Source organism: Lucilia cuprina, chromosome 3 (assembly GCF_022045245.1).
Source record: "Lucilia cuprina isolate Lc7/37 chromosome 3, ASM2204524v1, whole genome shotgun sequence".
Lineage (NCBI taxonomy): Eukaryota > Metazoa > Arthropoda > Insecta > Diptera > Calliphoridae > Lucilia > Lucilia cuprina.
In genome coordinates, this window is record NC_060951.1 from 44,983,381 (window position 1) to 45,008,852 (window position 25,472).

At 27.9% G+C, this 25,472-nt stretch overlaps 1 long non-coding RNA gene across 5 annotated transcripts in view; it reads left to right on the forward strand.

The window, feature by feature from the left end:
* LOC124418806 overlaps positions 1-25,472 on the forward strand; it is a 213,723-nt gene that overhangs the window by 27,982 nt on the left and 160,269 nt on the right. For 2 of the 5 annotated variants that reach the window (XR_006940226.1, XR_006940225.1), the window contains exon 1: positions 9,470-9,666. The exons of 1 other annotated variant lie outside the window; for it this stretch is intronic. This is a non-coding gene — a long non-coding RNA (uncharacterized LOC124418806). Of the gene's footprint in view, positions 1-4,147; positions 4,420-9,467; positions 9,667-25,472 lie in introns of those variants that run through there. 2 more of the 5 variants (XR_006940228.1, XR_006940227.1) reach the window with 2 other exon arrangements.

The window sequence follows — 25,472 nt, forward strand, 5'->3', positions numbered from 1 at the left end:
TTCCTTGTAGTTGCAGTTAATTTTCTAATCGTTTTATTAGGTTTGGAGTAGTAGAAATAAACGCATTTCAACTGAGAGAATTAAAAAGAAAGAAATTCCTTTAAACTACTTTTTGCAAAATCAAACAAACACACACATTCATGTATACATAAGTATTAACTGTTAGTATGTAAGAGAGTATTTACTTTTTAACAACAACAATGTCTAATATTAAGCCCCTCTTAAAATCTTATTGAGCTGCTGCTGTTATTGTTTTTTTCCTTTTCTTTAAACATAAAAAAATTGAACTGAATTTAAAAAATAGCAGAAGAAATAAAAAAAACAAAAACAGGTTTAAACAGGTATAAATGTATAGTCGGGACTAGCCGACCATATGATACTCTACATCAGTCAGTATGTTAAAAATGTGGATTATTCTTTTAAATAATAAAGCTTTTAATTTGTTTTAAACATTATTCCGGAATATTTTTACTTATTGTTGACAAAAGTAGAGATTTTTTACAAGAGGGCTTTTAGGGGATTAAGGGTAAATACCGGCCCATCCTTATATATTTTGAATAGAGGAATTTACTTCTATTTTAAAGTTATTTATGTAGATTTTAATCGTTTTATTAGTGTTTGTAAGTGAATATTGATCATTAAGTCATTTTCTTAAAGGGAGTTTGAATGGGAACTAGAGTCAAATCAGGCCCGATCGGTAGTGTCGTCTAGAGTTCTATAAAACTAAGTTCTGTCGATTTTTGTTGACAAAATAAAACATTTCACATAACTATGATCTCAAAAGCTCTGTTTGTAGGGTATAGTTGTATGGGGACAAGGCGAAATAATGGACCGATTTCAACCATTTTCAATAGCGTTCGTTCTTGCACCAAAAGAAGAGTATGTGCCAAATTTTATCAAATTATCTTGAAACCTATAGCGTGCGCAAAGACAGACGAACGGACGGACATAGCTAAATCGACTCAAAAATTGATTCTGAGTCGATTGCTATACTTTAAAGTGGATCTAGGACCAATATTTTTTTGGTGTTACAAAAATCATTACAAACGCACTAAAGCACTGTAGGGTATAAAAACAACACATTTTTTCGTGATTTTAGTTTTTTTTTTTGCTCCTTTTTTAGTTTTTGCTGTTGTTGTTATTGTTATTTGCTGCTGCAAGGCTCTAGTTTAAGTTTTAAGCAGAGATACCAAATTTTTTGGAAAGAAAATTTATACCAGTTATTATTTTTTATGAAAAGTTCAAAAAGTACTATTTGAAGAACAAAAAAAAAAAACTCCTCTCTTATAAACTCAAATACAAAAAAATCCAAAAAGTATTGGAATAAAAAGGACCAAAAAGTTTCTTCTTATTTATTAACTTAATGATTTATATTTAATATCGACCAAAAATGTTTAATTTTATATTAAAATGTTCATTATTAAAGAAACTTCAAAAAGGGAAAAAGTACCAAAATCTTCAATCTAATGGAATCTCATTCTTCTATGAAAGAGTCACTCATTAACGTGTCACTCAATTATATGTGTAGAAGATTTTTATAGCCAAGAAACAAGTTACCAAAAAATAACTCCAAATTGAAAAATCGAACATCACTTCACTGTTGGCTACTCTAACACAGCCAACCAAGCTGTCAGGCTGACTGACTGTCTAACTATCTGTCTTAATGACTTACCAAAAAATATTGTTGTCAGTTCACTTCATGTTAAACTAAAAAAAACGAAAAAACGATTCGACAAACGGCAGGCTTTAAATCAAATATTTCCTCTTTTTCGAATATAACCCAACAAACCATTAAAGGTACTTAAGTTAATAAACCATTAATTTTTTCTTTTATTGTTGTTATTATTACTTCTTATGGTTGTTGCTATCTTTTGATGTTTGAAATTTTTGGCAAAGAAAGAAAAGTTTAAACAGATTTAGGCAGTAAAATGTTAAGAGTAATTCATAGATGTACGTACATCAAAGAGAGTGTTTGTTTGACTCCGACTCTTAAAATATAATTCCAATGTGGATGTTATGCTGTAATATTACAGATTTTAATGTAAATTTTTGCAGAAGAGCAGTAAATTTACAGCTGTTTTTAAACAGGTTTTCTGTTGATTGTAGTGGAACTAGAAATAAACAATTTGTGTATGAGTCGTTGAAGGAAGAGCAACATAATTGAAGGAATTTTTATGGAGCAAGAAATTGTTTATTCTAAAGAAATTTTGAATATTTTAGTACGAAATTTTTCTTTAAAACAAATTTACGTAATAATTTTCTTAAAGATTTTAAAAGATTTTTTATAATTAAATCCTAAAATTTCGAATGAAAATGTTTTAGATAGATAGATAGATAGATAGATAGATAGATAGATAGATAGATAGATAGATAGATAGATAGATAGATAGATAGATAGATAGATAGATAGATAGATAGATAGATAGATAGATAGATAGATAGATAGATAGATAGATAGATAGATAGATAGATAGATAGATAGATAGATAGATAGATAGATAGATAGATAGATAGATAGATAGATAGATAGATAGATAGATAGATAGTTAGTTAGTTAGTTAGTTAGGTAGTTAGGTAGTTAGGTAGTTAGTTAGTTAGGTAGTAAGTTAGTTAGTTAGTTAGTTAGTTAGTTAGTTAGTTAGTTAGGTAGTTAGTTAGTTAGGTAGGTAGGTAGTTAGTTAGTTAGTTAGTTAGTTAGTTAGTTAGTTAGTTAGTTAGATAGGTAGTTAGTTAGTAAGTTAGTTAGTTAGTTATTTAGTTAGTTAGTTAGTTAGTTAGTTAGTTAGTTAGTTAGTTAGTTAGTTAGGTAGTTAGTTAGTTAGTTAGTTAGTTTGTTAGTTTGTTAGTTTGTTAGTTTGTTAGTTTGTTAGTTTGTTAGTTTGTTAGTTTGTTAGTTTGTTAGATAGTTAGTTAGTTAGTTAGTTAGTTAGTTAGTTAGTTAGTTAGTTAGTTTAACTTTTTAGTACTACATATTTAAATAGAAATATTAAGTACAGAAAAATCTTTCGAAACTAAACAATTTCAAAGAAAACTTTTATTGCTCAAACTTTCCACGAGCAAACTTTTAGAACAAAAAAATATTTAAAAATTATTAAATCTTTTTTCTTATCATATTTTTGCTTATAACAACTACAAGTCATTTTTCCTTTGCAGTTTGCTTGTTTTGCCAGTTCCAATTGTATGAGTTTGTTGTGGGTTATTGTTGTTTGCAACATGTTTGCTTACAACATTTTCGCTGTGTTGTTGGCGAATTCGTTGTGTACAACATAAAATACTTATACTTATTCTATTTGCCTTTTTTATTAGTACGATATTTTTATTAGTCATTTAACTTCTTAACTGGAGTATGAAAATGAGAAATTCCTAAAAATTTCTTTAAATTACTGTTTTTAATATTTCCAAACCGTTTGAAATATTATTTAATGATTACTTATAGTGCAATTTTAAAGTTAAACAACCTTAAAAAATGTTAATAACGTTTTGGTTCTATTGAATAATTTAAGAAATGTATTACATTATGCTTAAAATATGCTACAGAGTATTTATTTAATACTATAACACAAATATGATGTAATAAAATGTTTGTAATAAAAATTCTTAATTCAATAGTTATTGCTACCCATCTCTGATTGATTTTTTTTAACTACTTTGCTAATCTACTTATTTACACATTCATTGAATCTCCCTCATCAATAATAACGATGTTGTTGTACTCACTCTCTCATTATTATAAAAGAAACAAAAAAGAAATGTAAAACCATAAGAAAAACACTCAATCAAACACAAACAAATTTAAAGTTGCATTAATAATAATAATAACAACAATAATCATTATGACAAAAGCAATCCCGTTATTTTTGCATTCCTTTACACAGCAAACAGTTTTCTTAAAATTTTACATGTGATCGGTTTGTTTTTCAATAAGTTATCGTTAATTAATTAAATAGTTAAGAAATAGTTAAGAAATTGAAAATTTTTTTCTATAAAATTATAAAACAATTAACGCTTAACAATTTGGTATAAAAATTTCTTAAAAAAATAATGTGTAAATAAGTGAAAAAAGTGTTGTAAAATTGTGCAAAAAAAATGCAAATAATTGTTGGTCGGCTTGTTGCTTTTGTTTAGTCATTTCATAGAAAAATTTAAAAAAAAAAAGTGTGAAAAAAGCAGGGAGTGTGTAATTGTGTGAACACAGAGTAGAGTAGAATAGCTAACTGTGTTGTTGTTTTTGTTTAATGACTTATAAGAAGAACGTGATTTAAATGAAAATCGTAAATAAACATACAATTATAAATGATGACACAGGTTGTCATCTAGAAGTCAATCATCTGGAGTTTCTTTAAGAATTTTAAAATCTTCTGTAAAGCAGTGCAATGAAAATAATATCATCATTATCATTATCATCATCTTGTTATTAAGGTGAGTCATTATTATTGTTATTCGTTTAATTTGAACTTTTAAGGATTTGATATTTTAACGAGCGTAAATTAATGAATACTTAGTAGTAATGTTAAAGTATTCATTGAGAAATTTTAAATTTGGTTAAAAATAATTCATAATAGTTTTATTATAGAAGAGGAAAAGTATAATTTTGAAATGATTAGAATATCAAGGGTATTTAAAACTAGTAAATCCCACTTAAAGAAATACTGTAGGCCATTGCTTAGCCTTTTTCTTTCCTTCTAATGAGAATCAAAAACAGGAGCTCCGTAATAATAGACTACAACTCTTGTAACTAACTAGGGTTTTACAATTGAAGAAGAAAAATTATGTGTTAAGTTTTCATGTCGACTTTTTTCGACTTTTTATTTAAGTAAAGTAGTTGACTTTGTCGAAAATTTAATTGTTCGATATCACTGTTTGTCTATTAAGAGTCTAAATTTTAGACCAAGAAAAAATCAATCTAATTTCGAATATCCTGCTCTTAGTTGAAAACATTCCCTGACACGGGTCAAAGTGTAGACAATAAAAGTCTAAATTCTATTCCAAGAAAAAATCAAGCCAATTTCGAATATCCTGTTCTGAAATTAAAAGTTTCTCAGAAATATGGGTCGAAACAAATACTATTCGAACGGGTCAAAGACTGAACTATAAGGAGGACGATGGTAAACTTTTCAACTACAAGTTTCTAAATAGCGTTTTACAGGTATAGCAACATGAGTCCGATCACTGTTACTTTGTACATTTTTCTGTGAGTGTTTGGCCAGATTTTTAGCATTACAGTTAGGACTCTTCTGGTCCCAATAAGTGTATGCTTTGCGACCTATTCGACAGGGCTTATATACATAAGAGAAAAGGTTTACCTAATGGATCTATTTTCATTCATAATTGTATATTATAAAATCGTTTTTCAATTCATATGGTATCCAATTACAAGTCGCAAATGTTTTGAAATTGCTACTTAAGTATTTATTATGTTCATGTTGAGTTTAATGACATTCTTTGTCTTCAATTTTTTTCGTTTTTTTTTCTTTTTGGGAAATCAATATTTTGTTTTTAAATGTTAATTTTCTATAGTTCTATGCCTATAATGTTGACCAAGTAATACCCCAAAGTCTTTTAACAAGCATTTAAAAAATTTAACTGACAAAATAAAGTTTCGCAAGAGCTTAGACGTGGTAGGGGAATAAAAACAAGGTTTTGAGTAATTGCTTCCTCTAACTAGGATTCGTTAATTGAACATATGTTGACAGTTGCATTTTTTCGAATGCTCTCTTTCGTTATTAATGTATTCAAATTGGAATAGGTTTTGATACAAATAACAAGAGACTTAGAATGTGGGATTTTCTAAGTGTAGAGTTATTATTATGATTTGGGGTTATTGTTTACATGATCGTCTTAAAATACTGTCTTAGAGTATCTTTTATAGTCGGTCTTCCGTGGGGCAAATTTTTTTTGGCGTTTGGCATATTTGCCAAATCATTTGCTAAATACTAAAGAGTTAAAAAGCCTTGCGCCCAGCACTTTTCTAGGGAACGTTTTCAACAGAGAATAAATACTTTTTCCTAAAATCCAAAATTCTTATAAAATTGTCATAATTAGTACGCCCAGTAAAATCTTTACTTACCCGGTAAGTAGGCAAGTAATATTGGAGAAAAGTGTAAGTAGTTACTTTTTGGGTGAGTAATTACTTATTTTTGTTCGACAATGACCAAAAAATAAATGGTTACAAATCTCATTACCCGACTTTTCCGGATTTAAAACTGATTTTGCGGTTATCTTTTAAGTTTTGTTAGTCTATTCTCTTATTCAATGCCCCATTAAAAAGTAATTTTGTCATTCTATCTGGAATGGTTTCCACACAAATTTAAATATCAACATTTCTTGAAAAAAACTTCCAAAATCGACTACGGTAAGAAACACTAACTAATTCCTTATTAAACATACGCTATAGACAATTGACTACAAATTCTATTAAAAAAATAATTTATGTTATTAATAACGACAACTCATTACCATGTAATGTATGAAATAACTACATTACCTACAATACTCATTACCAAAATTTTAAAATATTTTACTGGGCGCCTACGTGACAATGTTCATAATACCATGACTTCCCCTAAATGTGCCAGTATTTAAGAATAAATGTCGTTTAAGATCATCTTTTAGAAATTATACATTAAACCGATATACAGTAGGGGTATTCTAGTTGAAAAAAGTAGTCAAATGATAAAACATGTCATGGCGAACGATTTACTTAACATGCACATGTGTATTCCCTCTAAAGGTGATTGAAAATTTTGCTATTTCTGTTAGAATGACTTCCCCGATAACAACTAAAGCATCACTTCTTAGTTAAGATAAAATTCATATGATTCAATTTTGAAAAGGACTTTCTTTTCCATATTCCTACGACGTGGGTTATCGATTTCCTTTCATTGCTTACTATCATGATAGGACACTTTATTGTAAGGTTAGGTTTGGATAAAAGGATAGGATTCAATTTTAAAAAGGACTTTCTTTTCCATACTCCTACGACGTGAGTTATCGATTTCCTTTAATTGCTTACTATCATTATAGGACATTTTATTGTAAGGTTAGGTTTGGATAAAAGGATAGCCAGATAAAGACAAGCTTTAAGTGGCTCACATGGGTTCATCTGATTACGGTCCCGTTGTGGTATCTTATTGTAAGATTACGGATAAAATTCTTTTACGAATGGCAGAACTTATCGTCTAAATTAAGTGAAAGTGAGATTTGGTTTTATTTTTTATAAATAGTTAATCATTTGTAGGCCATACATCCTCCTTTGGTTTTTCCAAATTCTTAGCATTTTTTTCTAAAGTTAACTTCCCATTAAACTATATTTAAACATTGAAACCTTTTTAAAGAAATGTAAATGAACATTCAATACACTCTAGAGTATTGTGTGATTAAACAAGAAAAAAAAAATACAACTTGAACCAACATTTAACAAGAACAACAATAACGATAGACAATTAAAATACAATAATCGAAAGAATGTCATTTATACAGCAGCAGCAGCAACAACAATAACAACAACTACCACAATAAATACACTTAGTAAAACAATAAAGAAAAACAAAACAAAACGAAAAAAAAATAACAAGAAACAATAACAACTTGTGGATCTCAAGTTGATTTTGCAAATCAATATACATATATACAAGCACACAACCTCAGACAACATTAAACCAAACAAACAACAACTAGGCAAGAGCACTTACTAACTAACAAATTTAGTGGTACTCTAAATAAAAGCGAACAAACAACATGTTGTAACAACATGTTGAATGTGAATAAAATGTTGCAGAATTTTTTTTTACAACCCAAAATTTATGCAAAAATAACATTAATTTCCAATTAAAATTTGTTATTCTTTGATACATAGAGTTTGATTCAAACAAGTTGTGTTTGCCAATTAACCGGCTTCATACTGTGGGGGCTTTAAACTACAAAAAAAAGTTGGATACAACTAGCTTTAGCTTTTAGTAATGTACAATATTTTTTTTTTTGGAGTGTGCAATTTTTTTTTTTTTTGCTTTACTGAGGACTGCCTGTGGATTTTATTTATCCATATTTTACAAGTTGTATACAAAAATACAATGTTGTAGAATTTAGTTCTTCGTTGGCTTTACAAGGCGTTTGACCATGACAACGGTTTCTAGTTGCTGGTTACGAATTGATTCTAACTGAAATTGGTTTTTGTTGTTGTTTTCATTTTCATACTTACAAGTGACTAAAGAAATTGTATGTGCTTGATTTGTTAGTGTATATATGAATGTGCGTCGTGTAACTCGTTGTAACAACTCTGACTCTCGAGAATATACGGAGGATTGTTGATAAAAATTTCAGTTTATTACGGGCGGTTTAATGGATTGGTAGTGAAACCGGTTTCCTGGCAATTTCTTGTGTTTTAAGTTTTGCTTTTGTGTTGGTTGGATTTCGTGCTTTAATTTGAGATAATAATGATGATTTTCTGGCCTGGCCTGCCCGATCAAACGACTACTTCTCATGTGTGAAGTAAGCGAGTAAATGTATAAGTTTTAAGTGTGCTTGTGTTTGTGTGTGTGTTTGAAAAGGAACTTACTAACAACAACAACAACTTTATAATAGTGTTCTGCTTTTTGTTAACAGAAACAGGAAAAATTCCTGATTGGAATAAAGAAAGAAAAATAAAACTAAAATTTTCTTATTAGAAATTGGATTTGTAGCAAGAAAAAAATAAAATATTGGCTTTAAGAGCAGGTCTTGTGGGCCTTCAATAAGTTAAGATTTATGGCAAATTGGCAAACAAAAAAATATGAATGGGTTTAATAATTTATTGGCACATTTGTAAAAAAAACTGTAAATATTTTCTTAATGAAATTTCTTGTTTAGAAATTTTCTTCGATTAAAATTTCCACAAACAAAATTTACAAAAAGAAAAATAATAATAACAATAACAGCACCTTCTTGTAAAAATTACTTTAAAAATAAACAAACATCAAAAATACTTAATTATACACTCAAAAATAAAATCTTAGTAATTAAAACACATTATTAAAAATCTTAAAAATTAATTGTAATTTTGTAAATTTTATTCTTAAAAAAAAATTAAACAAAAATTGCAAACAGATTACTTAACAATTAAAGTTTTACTAAAAAATATTATAAAATAATAATCTTAATAAATAAAAGTGCTTAATTACTGTGTTTAATAATAAAAATAAAATTTTAATTTAAAAGAAAAATTTTTGTCAAAAAAATATAAATAAAATCACTTTATTAATAAAAAATAATAATTATTTAAAATATAGTGTCATAACATCATAATTATAAAAATAAAAATTACAATAATTAAATTTTTTTGCTTGGCTTCCTAATCAATGTTGTCATTGTTTTTTTTATTATAAAAATATAAAAAATATTTATAAATAAATCTTTAAAAATATTTAATAAATGTGTCTCTCTTAAATAAATAAAAAAAATTTAAAATTTAACTTAAAATATATAAAAAAATTAAATATACAAATAATTAAGCAAAAAAAAAAAAAAATTAAATTTATTTAACTACAAAAAAAAACAACTTTAACAACTTGCAACATTTTCTAAAACAACATTATTATTCACAATTATTGATTCATCTGTTTAAAAGGAAACAAATAAAAGCACTACAAGACACGTTTTATAAAAAAAAACAACGTTTAACAAAATTTCAAGGTGGGTTTTTATTTTATCTACAGAATGATTGTTTTTTTTCTTGCTTTTGTATTTTAATGAATATTAAAAAAAGAATTTTGTTTAATTAAAAGTTGATTTATGGTTACAATGAAAAACTACATCAAAGGCTATATACCTTTAAAAGATTATCTTAAAAGAAATAACAAAGAAAACTATTATGCAGCTTGTTGTTTACAGTATTTTTTGTTTTTCTAAAAAGTAGTTTGCTACAAAATAGTGAAGGGTAATAAATAAATTTTTAAAAATTTTATTTAAATCAATTAAAATGCTGAGATATCAACCTGATTTCATAATTGAAACAGAAAGTTATATTTTAGCAATTAATATTTTACAATGAAGTGAGAATGTAAGGGAAGTTTATAACTTAAGAGCCGTGTTATTAATTCAAACATTTGTTCACAGTGAAGATCCTTTATCTTTCTCTTTTAAATCATATAAGTTCTTCGTACTAGCTTAATTCAGATGATCCAATAAAGTCACTGGACAATCTTCAAACAAAAATAGTATAATCCGTTCTTAAAACAATCTTGAGCGGTATCATAATGCAAGTACAGATGAATCATGTACAAAATTCTCTATTAGTATTTCTTGGTAATGCTTTTTTCGGGATCAAATTGATCTCACTATGGACTTATTTTCAGAATTTTCCATTTAAGTTTATCTCCAATAGATATTTAAATTGAGTTGAAAATGATATTAATTTAAAAATGCTCAAGTTTGAAGTGTTACCAAAATGTAGTTTTTTAAAGAATTATATTTTTGATTTGAGCTCGATTCGTACTTAGTATGTTATCAAGTACGAATCGAGCTTTCAGAGAAATATTTGGATATAAACATTAACTGTTCTTGTCCCACGGGAATCGTATGGTCTAACTAAAGTTATATGTATTTGTGATAGTAATTGAAGTTTTCCAAATTACAATTACTTGTAATTGTAATTAAAGTTTTGCCAATTACAATTACTTGTTATTGTAATTGAAAAATTGTCAATGTAATTGTGTAATTTTTTCTTTATTATTACATATAATTTGTTATAAGTGACACCCAAATTACAATTACAAGAAATTTTAATTGGTAAATTCAATTACAATTACGAGTAATTGTCAAAAGTTTAATTAAAATTGTAAGTAATTGCAATTGATTATTGTTCAATTTCCCATTACAAGGAATTGTAATTGACCGTGTAATGAATAACTTTGTGTAATCGTTACCCCCATGCATGGTAGATAATGTAGTTATCTCGTACATTACTTCGTAATGAATTGTCGTTATTAATAACATTAACAAATTTTTTTGAATAAGATTGCCCTTAACTGGGTCTTAGCATCAAAGACTGTTGAAGTTGTACAAATAAAATAGAAGAGTGCAGTCGCAGTAATATTAAATAAAATTTTTGGTAGTAAGTATTGTAGGTTATGTAGTTATTTCATCTATTACTTAATAATGAATGGTCGTTATCAATTACATTATTCTTGAATAGGATTTGTAACCAATTGTCTATAGCGCATGTCTAATAGGAATAATTTAATGGTTCTTACCCTAGTTTTTTGTTTACATCTGTATAATGTCAATGAAGCACTGATTAAGATAATAGACTAATAGACATAGAAAATAACTGTAAAGTCAATTTTAAATCCGGAATAGTCGAGTAAGCACATTTTTAACTCTTTATTTTTGGAGTAGTTATTTACTCAAAACGTAAGTACTTACACTTTTTTCCAATATTTTGCCATTTTAACATTTTTTACCGTTTTCTTCCTACGAATCTCTCAAGTCCAGATTTTCATCTGGGGTCTTCAATTTTATTTCAATAGAAATACAGGCATTCGGACAGAAATAGCGACTCTTCAGACCGACCGACTCTTCTTTATATAAGTTCAATTTGAATTGAACTAAATGTCTTATTGTCTATGCGATCTCCTTAAAATGACTAGAATCAAGAAACTGAAATATGTAATCACTTCAAAACGATCTTTGCAGGCTTTTCAGTGTTCGGTGAATAAAAACAAGAGATTAAAACAAATTTTCGATAAAGTAAAATATTTTGATTTAAAATGATAGAGTTAGATTAACTAATAAGGTTCAGTGAGACTATTATTCACCCTCATAAGTTGGGTCTACGCATTTCTAAAAAAAAAAATTCTTGCTCTATTTCTTCTCTTTGTGAAAATGAAAGTTTTTAAGGCCGAGTTTCTAAAATAAAATATTTAACTTGAAATTGAAAAAGAGAGATGTTAAACAAATGGCTCAACTGTAGGGTGAAATTTTTTAATATCCCAGCAAAACTAAAAAATTAATTCCTGAGAATGACTTCAGATGTAGTGAATTTGAAATCATATAAAAGGCAGATCCCTCCTATGACAAGTCTATGTAAAAATCATTACTTCTTCAGGTCTTTTTCAGTACTTGCATGGAAGTTATGATATTGATAAAGAGCGTTCACTTCCAAACGTTGCAGTTGTTGTATTAGTTAATTAGTAAGCTAAAGCTTCCTTAATACAAACATTTTGTGCTTTAATTTTTAAATGATCTTAAACTTAAAAAAATATTTATTAAATTCCCAATAAGTTTCCCATTAAAGACTCGCACATTCACTAATCTACTTCAAAATACTGTCTGTCATTATCTTAAAATTGAAATCTTTAAACATAATTTCAAATGTTAAAAACGTGTAAAATTTTTAACACTTTTATTCTATATTGTGTTGAAAATTAAACACCTTTTTCAAAAAAAAAAAAAAATTAAAACTTTTCAAATGCAATTGTGAGATAAATATATTTTTGGTGTGGTTGTTGGTTACTTGATAAAAATTAAATTACAATTTTATTGTTTTACAATTGTTTACTTTAAAAGGGGTTTCTATATTTCGGTTTCGTTTCATTATATTTTATTTTTAACATGTAGCAAGTAATTAGTTTTTTTTTTTATTTTTTGGGAAACAATTTAACATGACTTGACAAATACGTGAACATACTTGTTTTGGGTTTGATGGCGTACTTGAAAGTTTAAAAATTTGTTTGCTATTGTTTGTGTTGATTTTTTTTTTTGGAAATCTAAAGTTTTTTAAAGTTTGTTTGTTTTTTATAGTTTTATTTTATATAGAAAAATATTTTTATAGAGAAGAAAAAAGGTGCAGTTAGGTTGTTTTTTTGGAAAATTTTTAGATAAAAATCATCTGGTTCATATTGTAACAAATTCGCAGAAGTTATGATTTAGTTATTGTGAGAATAAGAGACTTGTTACACTTGGCAATAGTTATTCCCCGCTCTTCCAAAACTTTGTCTGTCAGAGTTTTGCTTCCAGTCTTTTCTATAATCTGAATTGTCTATGAAGTGTAGATTAATTATCTCTGGCCTCACAAGATTGACCAATGTAATGTTCTGAAAATTACAAAGAGTACGCAGTACGATATTTAAATAGGTCGTTGGGTCTGAAACTATAGAGTTCATCAAGCTTGGATTAAATTTAATTCACAGATGTTAAGTTTTGTATTTTATGCAGTTTCTCTCTATTGCAAAAGCTCCATATAGAATATTATGTTATTAATTTAATCCAGCCTATAGCAGTGAGATTTCCCTATAGGTCGTTGAGTCTAAAACTTGAAAATTGGATGAATATAATGCATTTGCTATGGAACATATTTTTCTTGACTTCTTGAGAAGTCTTTGGCATTGGAAATTAAGAGATTAAAACTGCTTATTGCGGATTTGTGTTTTAGATATAGTTATACCCCGATCTATCATAACTCAGACTATAAAATATCTGTTAGAGATTTTTACTTGATTTAAACAGTCTAACGGTTGTTATTGAATATAGAGATGTTTCTATATTTTCTGAAAATTTCATAGAGATCATAATGAATTAGATCCAGCCTGTAGAAGTGAGGTTATCCAATAGGTCCTGGAGTCTGAAGCTTGAGAGTTGAATGAATTTGCTAAGGAATTTGTTTTTCTTGAATTCTAGAAAATGTTTGGCAATTAAGAGAGTAAATCTGCTTATAGTGGATATGTGTTTAAGACATAGATTTACCCCGATATATCAGAAGTCTGACTAAAAGATATCTGATTGACATCGAAATTTTTTCTTTCTTTTCTGAAAATTTCATATAGAACATAATGATATGAATTAGATCCAGCCTGTAGCATTTTCCAATAGGTCGTTCAGTCTGGACCTTAAGAGTTGCATTTGTTGAAGAATTAGTTCCTCTTGACCCCTAAGGAAGGCATTAGACTTTTCATTTTTTGCAGAAGGTATGGTTTCTCTAACTTCTGGTACTTCTGGTACTGATTACAGCTTCATACTTAACGCGAACTTCCTTATTGCGTCCATGGAGATTGCCATTTGCAGAGTTCTTGGTAATCCAATCGATCATGAAATTTGCTAAGTGTATCTAACTTTAGCTTTACTAAATGGTTTTAAGGGTAGTAGAATATTACAGTCCCTGACATACTGACCAAGGTCTCTTGGCTAGAGGCAAAAAGGTCATCCTCATATAATAATTTGCACGTAGTTGTTTTTTATTGCGATTACTATTTCTTTCTCACCAGTGAATAAAGCAGTGACTGCGGGCAATACATGGCACAAGGGGAAAGAACTGCTGTTTAAATATTTACAGTTAAAAATTAATTGTGTTTTTCAAACTCGTTTTTTTTAATTCTCTATTAAAATCTTTTGCCAATATGACCCAAATTTATTTTATAATTTTTTTTCTATTAAAAGTTTCGATTACATAATTTCCAACGGTTTAGTTAATTAACGATAAAACTGTAAAAAACACTTTATTTTGATTAATTAATAAAAATGTTTTCCCCCCTAAAAAAATATTTAAATTTAACAAAATGGCATGTTAATCAATTAAAAAAAAATTATTATAAAAAAAAATTTGTAAAAGAGAAAAAATATTAAGATATTAAAAAAATTGTTAAATCTAACAAAAAACGACTTAATAAATACTGCCTTTAAGCAGATAAATCAATTTAAAAACATGAAAACTAACTAAAAACTTAAACAACAAAAAATAATTTAACACTTCTTTTTTTGTAAAAAAAACATTTTTTTGGACACAATTTTACAAACATTTTGTTAAAGATAAACACGCAAAGTTAAAATTTAAAAAGGAGAAAAAAACTTGTTTACACTTAATATTATTTTTCAGAATTACAAAATTAAGTTTTTATTAAGAAAAAAATATTTTAAAAGTGGTTAAACATTTCAAAGTGTTAACTCAAAATATATTTTAATTTTTAATTACAGTTTAAAAATATTTTATGTTAAAATTTTAAATTAATAAACAAAAACTATAATTAACAAAAAAAATTAATGAATATGTTATAATATAAAGAAAGAAAAACAAAATTGATTTAAACTAATATTGCGTGTTAAACGCACATTTCTTTTAGTTCAGACAGTTTTTGAAATATAAGAAGTAATATTTATAGTAAATCAAATGTCAAAAACCTAAAACCCAAATGAGAAAACGTAAGAAGCAGCAAGCAAAAAAAAATCAATCAAAATTAATTATTAAAATTTAGGTTGTTCTTACGTCTCACAGGCTCACAAATATGACATAAAACATAAGGTTGGTAATTTGAAACCATTTATGATAAACATTTATGTTTAAAAAAATTCTTGTATTTTAATAAAGATCATACTACACACTCTTGTTCAGACCAAAATATACACTCCCTCTCTGTCTCTCTTTCTCACTCGAAATATTTAGATATCTTTCATTAAGAGTTATAATGAAGATGATTTTTTTTCGAAAAAAATATCAAGAGTTTTGTTTATGAGTGCGTTAAGAATTTAAGATAAAATTTAAATTTATGTTGTGAAAAAGACTTTAATGATTTATTTTAATTTCAAATCTGGTTTAGTTTTTCATTTAATGAAAATGGGGGAAGGTTGAACTGTTACAAATGAATTTGTTTTGGAGGCAATAGATCTGTTAAAGAGTAAAATTCTTAAACTAGTTTTTAGAATGAAATTAGTTAGAGATCTCATTTGTTATGGCAAATGGGAAGCCAAGAGTTTTAAAAGCCTTGAAGTTGTTGATCTTTCAAAATTTATTTTTCCAATTCTCACCACCGCCTCATAGGTTCCGCTAATTATCATCTGATATACATTTGTAGTACTTGGTGGGACTTTGTGCGTTGTTTCTCCATCCTGACTTTAGTTGCATCTGATTTCATACTGGATGATAGCCATGGCGAGGTAGAGTTAAAACTTTTCTAGTAAAAACAAAGACACTCATGCATATACATTCCGTGTTAATGATTACTTTAAAACTTTCTTTAACAAGTCGTTAAACTAATACTTCCAAATAATTAAATTAATATTTTATTTGATATTTGGCAATAAATTGGTTTAAATTCTCCTTACTCTCTGCCAATGTAGGAAAATCCGAAATTAAGTTGACTCATTTGGTTTCATAGTTGGTCTCGTTCTAATACCTGAACGGATCCTTACAAAATACAAATCTTTCTTGTATTCTTGAAATGGACAGAGTAGGACTTAGTCAAAGAAAGTGTTCGATCCTCTTCATTCTTGGTTTTAAAACTTCTGCAAAAGTCGTTAAATGGAAGATTTAATCTCCTAACACATGCACCTACTAACCAATGGCAAGGAAACACAGATGTCTGCACCCTTTGTCGAATGAATCTATCAAGATCGGTTCGCGTATGAAAGATCAGCTTATTCTTGCAAGAACTTTCGGCCCAACAGATGTCAGTCATTCATAAATCTAGCAGATCAGAACACATTCAAAGAAAATGTTCGATCGTTACTTCTTAATTCTAATCATTACAATTTCTGCAAGGTTGTCAAATAGATGCGCACCATTACCAAGTTAATACGTTTGTTGTCTGTTATCCTAGTCGTCCGTTTAAGAGCCCTATAAATAACCATGATCTAGATTTTCGTATATTAGCTTGGGTCTATCCTGTCTAACAAGTGGACTTTGACGAAAATCTGAGCAGACATATATAGTGTCTTCTTGATAAGAGTTTTAGAGATAAAAGCGGAGATAACGAACACCTTGCATTAGGATTAGCGGCAATTTTAGCTAATTTATCCGAAATTTCATATCTTAATGATTTCACAGTGGATGTTTCGCCATTTTGTCAAAAAACTTTCAAGAACCAGTCTGGATATCCAAAATTGAGAATATGAAAGCCAGCTTCTAGGTTGGTACTCTTCATAGTCCCATCTAAGGACAACTCCCTAATATAGACTAATGATTATTCCCTAATCTGAAGTACTCTCTAAGCTCATCCAGTTTACCGCTTATTTATGGTTAATATCTCAGCCTTCTAAAATTTAGAATATGAAATCCATCTCCTTCATTTCTCTAAGACTTGGGCTCAAACGTAAAAACTATAAAAACCGGTTTCAGTGTAAAATTACTTGTGATCCGATAAAAACTCGTGATCGCAGATAAATAGTTTAAATAGGAGGATAACAGAGGAGCAGTTTGACCACAGGTTACATAGGCTACATGTGGTTCAAACCACGGGTCTAGTTATTATGAATTAATAGTTTTTGGTTTTCTGTAAAGATTTTCTTTAATTGTTCCAAATAGTTGAAAATAATATCGCTGATTAGTTTTAACACTTTGGTAACTCTTAACAAATTTTTGCATACAATCTCCTTTGTTAAACGTTTCTTTTTATAAATCTATTAATTATATTAAACGTTTATACACCGTGCTGTTAACATGTCTGCTAAAAATGGTAACAGCTGCTTAAGTTTTCACTAAATTATCCCACACACTTCAAACAACGTTTAGTGTCAGATAAATGAAGATTAATTTTATTTTAAAAAACTACAAAGCAAACAGGTACAAAAATAAAATTAAAAAAAGGAATTAAAGAAAATAAACATAATTCATAATAAAAACTAACAACTGGAATTTTTGGAAAATTTTTGAATAAAACAAAATTATTTTTATTATTATTTTGATAAAAATTTAGGGAAAATTGTCTTTATTTGAAAATTAACCTAAAAGTGTTGTGAAACTATTTGAAATAAAACATAAACACTTTAGACGATTTGAATTAATGAATATGACCTTTTTGAAACTACAAAATTTGATACAATTTCAGATAACTTTTGCTATTAATGGTTTAGCTCTATTGCTTTGTTTCGTAGTTTAGAAGAAAAAATAAAATACAGACAGAAAAAAGTTTAGTTAAATATTTAACTAGAAGTTAAAAAAAGAAACCTATAAAAAAGATAAAATTAATTAAACCGTTTTTATTTTTAATTTCGTGTGTTTTTTTGTTTCTAAGTCTAATTCTTTGTCTTATTTTTGGGCTCATGAAATTTGATGATACTTCTCTTCTCTTAGTTTAAGTAATGAAATATATATTTTTTAGGTTAAAAAGAGAATGAAAAAAAAAACCAAAACCTTTTCTTTACAACTAAAATACTTACAACATTACATTTGCTGTTAAATTGTAGAAGAAAATAAACAAAAATTAAATAAAAACAAAGTGGTACTATAAAATAGATGAAGAAAAATTGTCGTAAGTAGAAAAATTATTTATTTATTCATTGGCTGAAAACATTTAAAACCCCGCTGCTGCCAGCCTGCTATTGCCTCTTTAATATTATCCACATTTTCAACATCATCATCACCGTCATTATCATCATGATGTTGACGATTTTTATGTAAGAATCTTTTTTTTTTTTTTTTTGGTTTAAATTTTGTTGGTTTCGTCTTTAGCACTTGGGCATAGAAAAAAGTTCTGATACTACTTCTTACTATTATATACTTTTCTAGCCTCATTCAGCTGACAATGCTAAATGTTTTCTTTCTGTCTTGGTCTTTTTTTTACTTTGGTTTTTGGTCGGCCTGTTTGGTTTGTTCTGGCTTGACTTGGCTGCTTTAAACTGACGACTGACTGGTTCGTTGAACGGTTTGGTTTGTTAGTTCAACATACATACATACATATAGCCGTAATAGTTTATTTTCAGTATTTATTTTCTTTTTTTGTTATTTTTTTTCTGACTTGACTCAGATTGTGAAGTTTTGATAAGAAATTTCTTGTTAAATTTTAAGCTTTAAAAATTTTGTTCTTCATGTCGATTTTTTTCCTAATTCTTTAAATTTTTTTTCGTTTATTTTTAGTGATATTTTGTTTTCTTATTTCAAATTATTTTTTGATTGCTTTTTATTTTAAGATTTTCAAGTATTTTGTGTATATTTTTTACGAAATTTGTCTTTGTTCAAATTGTAATTATTAAGAAGAATTTTTTTAGTTATATTTTATTTTATGTTTTAGATAAGAAATAAAAAAAAGTTAAAAAAAAACTAAATATCAAAACTATAGTCTAGATAATGTACTACTCCACAGACCCAGAACATAGTTCAGACTAAAGACTACTCTATAATCCAGACTATAAACTAATCTATAGTCCAGAATATAGACTACTCTATAGTTTTGACCATAGACTACTCTATAATCCAGACTATAGACTACTCTATAGTCTAGACTATAGACTACACTATAGTCCACACTATAGACTACTCTATACTCCAGACTATAGTTTTGACCATAGACTACTCTACAGACTACTCTATAATCCAGACTATAGACTACTCTATAGCCCAGACTATAGACTACTCTATAGTCCAGACTATAGACTACTCTATAGTCCAGACTATAGACTACTCTATAGTCCAGACTTTGGACTACTCTATAGTCCAGACTATAGACTACTCTATAGTCCAGACTATAGACTACTCTATAGTCCAGACTATAGACTACTCTATAGTCCAGACTATAGACTACTCTATAGTCCAGACTATAGACTACTCTATAGTCCAGACTATAGACTACTCTATAGTCCAGACTATAGACTACTCTATAGTCCAGACTATAGACTACTCTATAGTCCAGACTATAAACTGCTCTATAGTCCAGACTAAAGACTACTCTATAGTCCAGACTAAAGACTACTCTATGGTCCAGACTATAGACTACTCTATAGTCCATACTATAGACTACCATATAGTCGAGACTATAGACTATTCTGTAGTGCAGACTATAGACAACTCTATAGTCCAGACTGTAGACAACTCTATAATCCAGACAATAGACTACTCTATAGTACAGACTATAGACTACTCTATGGTACAGACTAAAGACTACTATTTAAACAGGCATATAAATTAATTTTAGATATGTGTTGCATTAACATAATTATCTATAGTTCAGACTATAGACTATTCTACAACGGAGACTATAGACTACCTTACAGTTTAGTCTATAGATTAGTCTACCGTTCAGACTATAGACTACTCATTAGTGCAGACTATGGATTACACTATAGTCTAGGCTTAACACTACTCTGTAGTCCAGATTTGAGATACTCTATAGTCCAGACTACTTCAGATTTTGTTTCAAAAATAAAATATTTTATTTAAACAATACCAACATTTTAGCGAGAAATTTATTAATTTTTTTTATTTTTTATAATTGTACGAATTTATACTTTTTCGGTATTTGTTACAAATTTTCTTTTTATTAAAATTGTTTTGTTAAACATCCTTTAAATTGAAAACAAAAACTTTTTCTAAACAATTTCTTTATTTGTTTTACAAATTTTTTACTTAAAGCTACAATATTTCTTTTTGTTTTTTTTTTTTTTTGTTTCGATTTTATTACATGTTATTTTTAATTTTATGCCCAAACATGTTCCTTTTTTTGCTCCTTAAAATTAATAAAATTAAAAACAAATTTTATACAACAATTTACAAGATACTAAATAGTAGGTACATAATTCTTTCTATTTCACTTGTTTAGTGGTAGGCCCTACGTTTTAAAAGGAAGCGAAAATTGTCAATTGTTTATGGCAGTTTAATAAACAAGTTTTATTATATCCTGCGACATATATATGTTTAAGTAACTAGTCACATAACTTATCACCTGTAACCACTTATGACTCTAAACAGCGGTTAGTCCCTTAGTGCTACTGGTTGATTTTCTTTGCATTTCTATTTGGCATCTTTTTAACTACATTTTCCTTCCTTATTATACTTAATTTCGATTTGTTTCATTTTTCTTTTCGACTACTTCTTTAGAGTAATTACATTTTCAACAAGGAAAAGTTTTTTCTTTTTTGTGTATGTGTGTGTTTTTTTTTTTTTTTTGTTACGAAAACACGAAAAAAGTTTGTGCAAAAAATAAAATAATAATACAAGGAAATAAAATACAACTCGCTTAAAAACAATACAAGACTTTTAAGACACATTCTGACAAACTCAAAATACACCAGTATTTAGTTGATTGCAACGATATCTGGGGAGGGAAGAAGTATAAAGGCAACGAAAAAGAAACAACAAACTTAAAACAACTTGAGAGAACGTGTTCGTTTGTTGGCACTGCAACAGCAATAACAATAATAACAGAAAAACATAGGACTAACAACTGCGACAGACAGGAGTTTCAAGGAATCCAATTTTTCTTTATAGAAAAGGGAATTGATTTAATAACGCTTTAAACTATGGACTTCGATGTTCGATGACCAAAATATGATATTATGACTACAGCACTTGTATAAAGATCAACTTCATTGACAACTCTGTTTCAATGTCTCTACAACACTGTGTATGCCTCAGCAGGCTGCATCCCTTAAATCAACATGTCTTTCCCTAATATTTACAATTTGAACTGCAAAGATATAGCAGCGCAAAGTATAAGATAAAAACCCAAAAACGATATTTACTACCTTTAGACTTGATGACAAACTTGCAACCAAAAGGAAGCAATAACAAAATCAACAACAAAATGTTACTAGTTACTACAACAACATTTAAAGTAAACACTAAACTCTAAAACAAAAACAAAACCAAACAAATACTTGCACTGAAATGAAAACTACATAAAAACCACACAACTACAAATCCTGCATTACGAAGCGGTTGCTGTTGAATGGTTACTTTACACCAGATAGATGATTTTCTTCTAGATACTTTTCATTTTTTCTTTTCCTTATAAATTTTATTTTTTCTATGTTGCAAAAGTGTAACAAAAGATAGCAAAAGCAGGTAGTTTGTTATTATTGTTTTTAGTTCGTTTTCTTAACTTTTTGTTGTTGTTGGTTTTAGGTGGAAACAACTACTGAAAACTGAAACCCAGTGTAAAGTATCTTAAAGATGTGCAAATATTTACGTATAACGAAAAAAAATCACACAAAAACTTCTAGGAAATTTTTACTGAAAAATAATTATAGAGAAATTTTAAATGTTATATTTAGTTGAGTGGATTTAACAATACAACATTAATTGAAAAGGAATTGGAGTTTTTTTTGAAAATTTGAATTAATCTCAGCTTCAAAATTTAATTTTATTTTAATTTTTAATTAAAGATATCAATTAAAATATATTTTCTTTATTTAAAGCTATTTCCCATTAATTGACTAGTTTCTTAAGTCGTCAATCACTAGACCATAGATTAGTCAATATATTTGTCAATAGACTAGTCCATAGATTTGTTCATAGCCTAGTCAATAGTTTTCTCAATAGACACGTCTAAAGACTAGTCTATATATACGTTTGTACACTAATCTATAGATATGTTTATAGACTAAACAATAGGCTATCCCATAGGCTAGCCAATAGCAAAGTCCACAGATTAGTCCACATACTATTGAATGTACTAGTCCATAGTCAGGTCTATAAACTAATCAATATATCTGTCAATATAAAAATCCATAGGCTAGTCAAAAGAAAAGCCAATAAAAAACCATGACAGCTAGTAGATCATAAACTATGACACGGACTATTCCATAACATACATTAGTCAATATACAGGTCCATACGATATTTCAGATACAAGTTGATATAGTTTACAATAAGTCAACAATAAACAAATATATAACTTGTCCAAACCCTATCATCTAGTCTAACCCACAACTAGTCAATAGACTAGTCCAAAGATTATTCAATACTTGTTAACAGACTCGTCAATAAACTAGGTCACAGTCTAGTCTACAATGAGTTAATAGACTTGTTCACATAATAGTCAATAGTCTAGTCCACAATTAATCAATAGACTTCTAAACATAATTGTCAGTAGACTAGTCCACAACAATGTTGATATCGTTGTCAATGTACTAGTCTACAGACTATTCAAAAAACTTATCCATAGACTACGCCACAGACCAAAGCCTATATTAGTCAATAGACTTGTCCATAGACTAGTTTACTGACTTGTTAATAGATTATTACACAGATTTGTCAATAGACTAGTCCACAGACTAGTCAACATTCTAGACAATAAGCTAGTTTTCAGACTAGTTACAGATATTAATTGATTTGATAATATCTTTAATTGGAAATAAAAACAATTATTTTTTTTAATTTAATGATTCTTTTAACATCGTGAGTATTCAGTTAATAGTTTGATAGTTTCAATCAACGACATAATTGATTTCTTAATAAATCTATGAACAAGTTGTTTGATTAAGAAATTAATTGTTTTTTTTAATTCAATTTATGTATTCATTAATTTTAAATATTGATTCAATTAAAGATTTTAATTGCTTTAATTATTTCTTTAATTGAAAAAATACAAATACAAATTTACGTTTTTTTTTAATATTTGAAATTTAAAATTTCAAAATTTCATGTTTTAATTATATACCCTACACCACACTGTAAAAAGTATACCAACCCGTTTTCTGAGTCGATTTAGTTATGTCAGTCAGTCAGTCCGTCTGTTTATGTGTCCATGTGAAGCTTGTACGCTTACTTTTCTTTAAACCCATAGACCAACACTATTTAAGTCCGTACATTTTTTCGCTTAGCCCTTATACAACCGAACCCCCGATAAGAGTTTTTATAGAAGTTTAAAAGACATTGTCGATTTTTGTAATGATCGGGCCCTAGCACGCATTCAAAATCCCCTTTAGAAAATAACTTAAAAGTCAAAATTCACTTTCAAACACTAATAACATGATTAAATTCTACATAAATAACTATAACCTAAATTCCTCTACCAAAATTTATAAAGATAGGTCCATATTTACCCCTACCCCCATAAGAGTCCTCTTGTAGAAAATATCTTTTTTCTGTCGAAAACAAGTTAAAATATTTGGAAATTAAGGTAGAAAAAACAAATTAAATATTATTTAAAATATTTATTAAAAAATAATCCACATTTTTAACATACTCACTGGTGTAGCGTATTATATAGACGGTCATGCCCAACATTCATACTTGTTTACTTAATAATTTATTTATAAAAATTCTTATTATTATAGATTTTCTTAAAAATACTTCCATGTTCATTTTTTAGCATAAAATTAATTTTCCATAAAACGGCCTTAAAAGCTTAAAGATCATTAAGCTTAGATAAGCTTTTCTTTTACTTCCTTTCTTGTTATTTTTACTACATCTTTATAGCTGGCTTTTGGTAAATGTTGCCATGTTTTTGCTTTAAATGATGATTCTTCTTTCTGTTACATTTGTGGGCTTAAGTGGTGGAAGTAATGAAAAGAAGACACAATCTTTACAGTGGGGACAAATGGGTAAAATTAGCATTAACACTTTAAAAAAAGTAATAATGACATTCAATAAATTTACATCTTTTTGTAAAAATATTTTTTCTTAACTAAATGAGAATTATATTGTTCGAAAGTGTATGTTTTCAATACTCACCAATATAAAAATATGTAAAGTAAATAATATTTTAAATTTTCTTTGAAAAATCTTAACACTTACCTCATTCATTTCCCTACACCCACTGTCTATATGGATTATGTTTATTCTTTTGTTTTAATAATTTTTCCGCAACATTTTTTGCGCTTCATACCAAACAACCAACATCTTTCCTTGGTTACCAAATAATTTCTAGTAACTGTTGTTGGTGGATTTTTTTCAGTGAATAAAAATAAAAATATTGTTTGTTTTTACAACAATATTTTTATTTTTAAGTATTGTTAAGCAAGACTGTTGTGGAGTCTCCTTAGTTGCTTTTTTCATGTAAGCAAATATAATCATGATGATGAAGAAATAAAGATTATCGTAATGATGCTAATAATTATCATGATGAGGGACTTCGTAATGATGTAACAAAATTCATAAAATGTTATATGTTAATAAAAAAAACACAATCATGCTGCAACAAATAACTTTACAGGAGTTACTTACAGCAACTACAAGTAGCAAAGAAGAGTATGTAAAAGAAAGAGTTTATATCGCGATTTATCTCTATCTTTAGCTTTTTTTTTGGATTTTTTTAAGAAAATCAGTTTGTGAATATACGATTGCTGGTTTTGTCATGAGCAAATGTAGTGTATAGTATGTGTATTCAAGAAAAAATTGTTTGTACCCCTTTTAACTGAAGTAAAATTGAATGTGATTTTTTCTCTGGTACTTCTTTCTTACGTTTTGTTATTTTTTTTCCTATTCTTAGAAGCGAATAAGAAAATTTATCCCTGACGACCTCAATTTCTTTTTACATGTCATTTTGTTGGGGTTTTTTCGTCTAACTTTACCAAAATCCAATACAGAAGAAAAGGGAAACGTAAGCTTATGTGGCCTAGGAGTACTGCTACAATCAGAAGATATAATTAAAGGAATTTCAAAATTGGGCAATTTTATTATTAATAGAGTTACAAACAGAATTAAGCAACTGTATCATTATACTATTCGATGTAAATCAGACATCGGCAAAGAGAGATAAATGAACATACTCACTAGAGAAAGCTTGTATATATCTATCTCAAGTAAGCCTCTGGTAGTCTTTCTCTCTACTATTCGATGTTAATCAGACATCGGC